We start from the raw sequence: 7,775 nt of genomic DNA on the forward strand, positions 1-7,775 counted from the left end.
TATATATATATATATATATATATATATATATATATATATATATATATATATATATATATATATATAAATTACATAAATTGTTTTCAATCAGAAATGTAGGGTACAAAATATTGTTAACATGCATGTCTAGTTTGAAAATATTTTATTGCACTTAAAGCTCAACCTTGGAGATTCAGCATTTTTACAATAACGTGGTTGGCCTAATAACCGAATTAATTCGTCATAGGTGAATGTGTTATAAATAAAAAAAAAACGTTAACGTAAACGTAAACACGTAATTAATTAACCAATGAAATACCTAATGTCATTTAAAAGTTATCCGTGTATAAATAGTAATCAATAAATCCTATACATCACAAGTTTAGTATATTTAATACCCTCCAACAAGTTAAGATGTAGTTGTATAGAGAATTATCGCCAATCGATTTATATGTACATTGGTATATTGGTGATACGATAAGATGAACCAGATAATTTTCCATTCATTTTATTATAGGGGATCTGCGTAAAGTAAGATCATTGCTCGCGAAGTCAGATAAATATCATCCTCAGAACGCGATAGAATGAACAACATTAATAATATATCTAGAACAAAGAGTAAAAATGGATATAGGTGAGCAATTAGAAAAATAAGTCGGTAATTTAAGAATTTATTTATAGAAGCTGTCGAAGCCAACCCTTTTACACCAATCGTTTAGAGTAGTAGAGATATAACACTACTTAAGTACATTCCTTTTATCAAACGTAGAAAATCCACGCATCTGGATAGAGTTAGGACCGTGTCGACAATACAGCGTCAAATTATTGGTTGATATCAGGTAAGATAAATGCCGATATGGATGTCAAGATATTCCATCAGGAGCTAGTCTGTAACCTCGATCTGACTACTTCCCTTATTATATATAAATATGTCCCTAATAATATGCTTGAGAATGATAACTGGGATCGGACTGTGCTAACACTCCAATATGGTGAAATGTACATAATAGACCTGATCTAATACTAGTTAACAAACTAACTAGAATAACAACTCTTATTGATGTTGCGGTACCCAACAACAATCTGCGTGTTAAATATAAAAAGGAAATTTTCAATTATAGAGATTTTAAAACACAAATAAGGAGATAATGGAGAATGGAAAGTGTTCAGACGATACCTATCATGTTGGGTATCGTCTGGATACCGAAACAGCTGCTCTTTACATAGTCTTACATATAAACTATTATAATATGTAATTTTTCAGGGGAAAATAGAAAGAAAACGTGTTCCTGGGCGAGAAAAACATTCTAGCTCAAGAACAGACTGACTGGCTGGTTGTCAATTTTATTGAAGGACAATGCACTTAAACAATCTTGTATTCAGGTTACTATCTGATACTAGCTATTAAAATTTGTGTTGTCCAAATCACTATAAACTCTTAATTTTATCTCTTTGTTCTGGGATCAGGCCTTTGGGTGTACAGTCTTATCTTGCCATTGATTCAGAGATATATGAAATTAACATTTCATTGGTGTCAGGAACGTGTCCACTGGGATCATGAATGGAATTTAATTGTTTATGAATTTTTATTTGTACATATAGGTTAAAATAATAAACTCATTGATATAAATTATTTACGACATTTCTAATTTCCTATATAATATGTGAATGCAACGATTTAACTCATATATTATGCGATGCATCTCACAGAAATCGACCAAGGCTAGTTAAGGACAAACGATTTGGTATAACGAATAGATTGAAAATTGCGAGATGAAATGTACAGGGTTTAGGTAAAAAAGAAGAAGAACTAAATCGAGAATTGAAGAAGAAAAACATTAACATAGCAGTCATAATTGAAACTAAAAACAAATTGAACGGTACAAAAGACTTAGACGATTAAATAATGATTTATAGCAAAGCAGATTTAACAATCTTTAAATTCGGAGTAACAACATTAATAGATAATCAACGGAAAAACAACATTCAATGTTTCATTTACATCAACGAAAGAATAGTAACTACTAGACTCAAAATAGGAAGAGGATACCTAACAGAAATCGGGATATATGCACCCAAAGAAAGAAGAGACCGAAAAATTCTATCAGATACCTATTACAAAAACAATATAAATAAGAACGATTAAGTTATCATAAGTGAAGACCTAAACGCCAGGTATAGTTGGGACATTCGGAGAACAAATAACAACGATGGACAAGAAGTAAGACATTTTGCAACATATACCGAACTAAAAGTTACTAATAGTTTTTATAGAAAAAAAGATATTCATAAATATACATGGAGCGCGAGAGGTTATAGATCTATAATAGATTACGTTATTGTAAATAAAACATTAAGTACACTAGTGCAATACGTAAGTGTACACATAGGAAGTAATATACAGGGTGGTCCTTAAGTAATTGTACAAACAGAAACCGTAGATTCTGCACTTTAAAATATTACGATTTAAGCCAACTTGCTTTAATAAAATGTTGATATTAAGAAAGATACAGGGTGTTAAAGTGGAAATTTAAAATTTTGTTTTTCACTATAACTTTTACGTTTGTGAATGTTTTTGAACAAAAATTTATAAGTAGTTGCTTTTAAGTAGGATAAATTATATTTTTGTACATACTTTATTGTAAGTGATAGAGGGCGCCACATATGCCACATATGTGGCATAGATTTGAGCTTAACTTTTTTGTTTTTTAAGTTGGCTCTATTTGTGTTAAAAAATATTAAAGATACATTATTTTTACAAAGAAAAAGTATACCTGTTAGTAACCTCAAAATTTAACCGTTTTCGAGAATAATCGCATTTTATAAGTCAGCTGCATAATAATTCTTAATTGTAATATTTGTGCGGTAAAGCATTGAATGCCTGTAGATAAGCATAATTTCTAGTTCATTCTTATTAAAACAACTCAAAGATAATATTGTAACATTACAAAATTTTTATTATGGCTGCTTAATGTCTCATTGAAGAAAATATTCTTCATCTTCTTCTTTAGGTGCCGTGTCCGTATTCAGACGTTGGCCGTCATCCTGTTTACAATTTCCCTTTTCTATCGCCGCTTAAGTTTCTATACCTACTGGCGTTGTATTACTTTTTCCCCATTGTAAAATGCTGAAAACCCAAAATATGTGGTTTATGTAAGATGTTACACCACCACATTCTAGAGAGTTGGCTTACTTAAATATAACTTGTTTGAACGTTGGATTGGTCCTGGCAGTCATATTCCTTGGCAATGAGGTGAGATATTAATATAATTATTTAATTAATCAAAAATCCCAAAAAAATTGATTACGTAAATTGTTTTACCATTTTTATTACGACAATTAGAAACTAAAGCACAGATATTGAATAACACATATGTGCCTTGTTTCATAATATTTTGCTACAAATCTAACCTTAAAAACTCAGCATTTTTACAAAAACATGATCGTTGGCCTTATAAACTATATTCTTATAAATATAGTAGACACACAGGCAATTTAGTTCAGCATAATATTAGTTCGTTAGTTAGTCATAATAGTCCATTTGTTCGAGATGTAATTATAGTTACTCGTAAGCTGTAACGTAATTATATAAATAAGTAATGTCATCGATAGATTATTCCGTGTGTGTATAAGTAGCCAATTAATGAGATACATCACAGTTTAATACATTATTTAACCTCTGCGACAAATAAGATGTAGTTCCATAATACACCGTAAGATTTGGATATGCATCCAAAAGAATATATTCATCCTTTATACATTATAGCCACCACGTAGCCCAGAATTTAATCCGCTTGATTTTAGTGTAAGGGGAGTATTAAAACAACGTGTCTATAGGAATCCCATAAACATTCGCAACCAACTATGGGAAGAAATAAATACTGCAGCAGTTTCTTTAGAACCAATGATGCTATTTAATATGAGACGATCTTTTATACCAAAATTTAGATTTATTAATGTTTTTGTCTATTTTTCCTTCGTTGCCTGGAGTAATTGTCTTAAATCAGTATTATGCAGCTGATTTGTAAAATGCGATTATCTCGAAAACTGTTGAGTTTTGAAGTTATTAACAGGTATACCTTTTTTTTGTTAAAATAATGTGTCCTTAATATTTTTTATCACAAATAAAGGTAACTTAAAAAGCAAAAAAGTTAAGTGCAAATTTATGCCACATATGTGGCATATGGGGCGCCCTCGATCAGCTACATTAAAGTGTGCATCAAATTATAATTTCTCATATTTAAAAGTACCCAGTTGTAAATTTTTATGCATAAATGTTTACAAACATAAAAGTTATGACGAAAAATAAAATTTTAAATTTGCACTTTAACACCCTGTATCATTCTTAATATCAACATTTTATTAAAGCAATTTGGCTTAAATCGTAATATTTTAAAGTGTAGAATCTACTGTTTCTTTTTGTACAATTACTTAAGGACCACCCTGTATACTCAGATCATTTCTTAGTTAAATTCGATATAATATTACTAGCTAAATGTAAAAAAACAAACCACTAAAACAGCATGACATAGATAGCTTTCGGGATCAAGCCAGGAGTACAGAGAGTGCTAAAAATCTGCAGAGTCTAAACCGCTACCCAAATAAAACAACAATGCTTTATACAGCGATATAGAACTTTGTAAGACAATAATGAAAAGTATTAAGATAATACAATGAAAGGCTGGTAGAAAATGCAATCGAAAACGCAAAAAACTATAAGAAAGCAAGAAAAGCATTAATCATTGGGAAGAAGGAAATCGTTGCTCTAACAAACGAAAACATCAGAATTGCAGACAGAAACGAAATAATACAACTCGTAACTAAATTCTACAGCGAACTATACAAAGCCCCTGAAACACTTAAAGAAGCCATCAGTAACCAAGAGGATGTACCAAAAGTCCTTCCGGAAGAAGTATAATCGATAATTACAAAAGCTAAAAGCGGTAAAGTAGCTGGAATAAATGGCATACGAGTGGAACTGCTTAAATACGTTGGCAAGAAAACCTGGAAAATTTTAGCAGCATATTTACAAACTGACTAAGATCAAGATACATACCACACTACTGGAATACAGCAAATATAATTTTCATTCTTAAGGAAGGTAGCAAACAGGATATCAAAAACTACAGACTTATAAGTCTATTACCAATCATATACAAGATATTCACAAAGATCATAAACAACATATTAACAAATGCATTAGATGCTGTAGAACCAAGAAAGCAAACTGGCTTCAGAAGTGGATTCAGTAGGTACACTAGATTATGTCCATATGCTTCAAGAACTAATAAGAAGAGCCAAAGCATATGAAATATTGCTAGCATTAACCTTCATAGATTTCCAAAAGGCTTTTCTATATATCGCAAGGCAGTAATAGAAGCTTTGACCAACCAAGGCAGAAATAAAAGCTTTGACCAACCAAGGCATTGACAAACCGTACATAAAGACTTTAGTAAATATAAGTATACACATAAGCAAAAGCTAAGGTAAAAATAAAAATTTATTAAAACACTCTAGAATTTCCCACTACGTAGACGATATCGTCCAGATTGCTAATAATCCTGTAGAACTACAAGAACTTATAAGCGACCTAAATGTAACTAGCAATGAAGTTGGCCTAAAAATGAACTTGACAAAAACAACAACCATGTACAACGAGCTAGTGTGGATGTCGAAGATGTAATAATAAACAACACTGCACTTGAAACAGTAGAGGAGTATGTATACCTGGAACAATTAATACATCAATCTGGCTCCTTACTCCCAGCAATCAACAAAAGAATGAAACTGGCTTTGAAACTGAATGAAAGTGCCATATTCAAATCGAATATAGCACTCCACTTGAAGAAAAATGTATTCGATCAGTGTATATTATCAATCATGGCATACAGCTGTGAAACTTAGACACTAAAGAAAGAGATAATAGCGCAACTCAAAGTCACTAAAAGGTCTATGGAGCGATACATGCTAAGTATAACAAAGAGAGATCAACAAGAATAAAATGGATCAGACAGAAAACCAAGGTCCGTGATGTAATCCACAGAATTACTAGAATTACACTGTGGTACCCAAGAGGTACCACAGTGTAATTCTAGTAATTCTGAAAAACGACTATGTAAGGGAGGCTGCGAAATCTACTGCTTGAATTAGATATGTAAAAATTAAAATCTAAAAATATCTGAAACCAAGACAAAAGTTCTGGACATAGATATATATAATATTAATAGAGTGATCGCTACAATACATTACCGTTTCCCCAGTGCAACAGAGAAAACTGAAGCAGCAGTCCCTGCATCTTTTTCTAATGGGTCGGGTTTATCGATCACGTGATCTTCCCATTAGTAATTTAGGTCACATGCTCAAAAAATCTGGCCAGTCTATTTGTATTATGTCTAAAAATCTGGCTTTTAAAGGAAAATAACCTAGAAGTTCCAAAATAATAATAAACAAATTATCAATAGAACAGTTGTCACATTTTAACCTTTTTGGGTGCGATATATGGTACAAATATGAAAGAGATATAACAAATAAACTACATAAATATCAAATGATATGTGGCACTATACAAAGAACACTACAAAACAAGACAAGTAAAGAAAAAAAATGAAATTCTGTAAAGTGATGGCAGCACTAGTAATGACATACGGACCTGAAACTTGGAAACTTCAAAAACAAGACTTAGTCAAATTCAACACCTAGTCAATGAACGACACATTAAATAAAAATTATTTAAAATCGAGAGAACGCGTTGAAAGAATGAACGAAGACAGATTAGTCAAACAAGTAGTTAACTACAGACCACAAGGAAGAAGAGACGTGGATAGGCCCAGAATAAGATGGCTAGAAAGGGGACGGAACAGCCTGCAAGCATAATCCTTGAAGTGAAGAAGAAGAAGAAGAATATACGATACTGGGAACCAGCAGTTTTAACGAATATACTATTTCATTTACATTCATTTTGTTGTGACTTACACTATGGCTACTTTTAATCTAATATAATCAAAATCGATTAACCAAATGTATAAAGTTAGACGCTTGTGGTGCTACCTAGAATCAACTGTACGTTAAATTATGGAATAATTTTAGGGTTTTACCGCAGTACCACAAATAAAAAGATATAGCAATCCAAAAACAATTAGTATGTAAAACTAATTTATAAAACGAAACTGTGGTTATAAATTTGTAATATTTATTATGCTTCTAAATTATAAAGAGTTTAAAAAATACCAAATTCTGTGTGTCTTAAAAGTCTTAATACGAAACAAAATGTTCTTTAGGAATATGATCATGTCATAGTATGAACATACGAACAAGCAGAAACGAATGAAACTTTCTTGTTCTTTATTTAATTACAATTCAATAGTGTATTATTTTTTACAATTCAATAAATAATAATGAAAATCAGTCTTAACGAAATAAAAAAGATGTAATAATTAGAAAGTTTATATCAGACATTGTGACTATAAAAGAGAGACAATTCAAAATCGTTGGTCACCGTTGAAATAGAAACCGTACAAATTTTAAAAGAAAAAGGAGATATTGGATCAAAGCAAGAACACTTAACCCTATTAAAGGACAAAAGGAAACAAAGGTGTCTTCCATATATGAAAGAACATAGAGGACCTGGATAAAAACATGTGATAGTTTTACATACAAAAAAGATTAAAGATATAAAAAACTTTAACATCGAAGTAAAAATTTCTGTTGCAATTGGTATTAGTAATATTTAATTAAAAAATTCAATTAAAAAATCCAAATGGGTTACAATGGTTGCTGTTTTGTTCAGAATGTTTTTG

At 31.0% G+C, this 7,775-nt stretch overlaps 1 protein-coding gene across 1 annotated transcript in view; it reads right to left on the bottom strand.

The window, feature by feature from the left end:
* The window catches only part of LOC140443697 (cAMP and cAMP-inhibited cGMP 3',5'-cyclic phosphodiesterase 10A-like), a 168,241-nt gene that overhangs the window by 112,769 nt on the left and 47,697 nt on the right, over window positions 1-7,775 (bottom strand). The gene's annotated exons all lie outside the window — the stretch shown is intronic.

Source organism: Diabrotica undecimpunctata, chromosome 6 (genome assembly GCF_040954645.1).
Source record: "Diabrotica undecimpunctata isolate CICGRU chromosome 6, icDiaUnde3, whole genome shotgun sequence".
NCBI classification, from domain to species: Eukaryota; Metazoa; Arthropoda; class Insecta; order Coleoptera; family Chrysomelidae; genus Diabrotica; species Diabrotica undecimpunctata.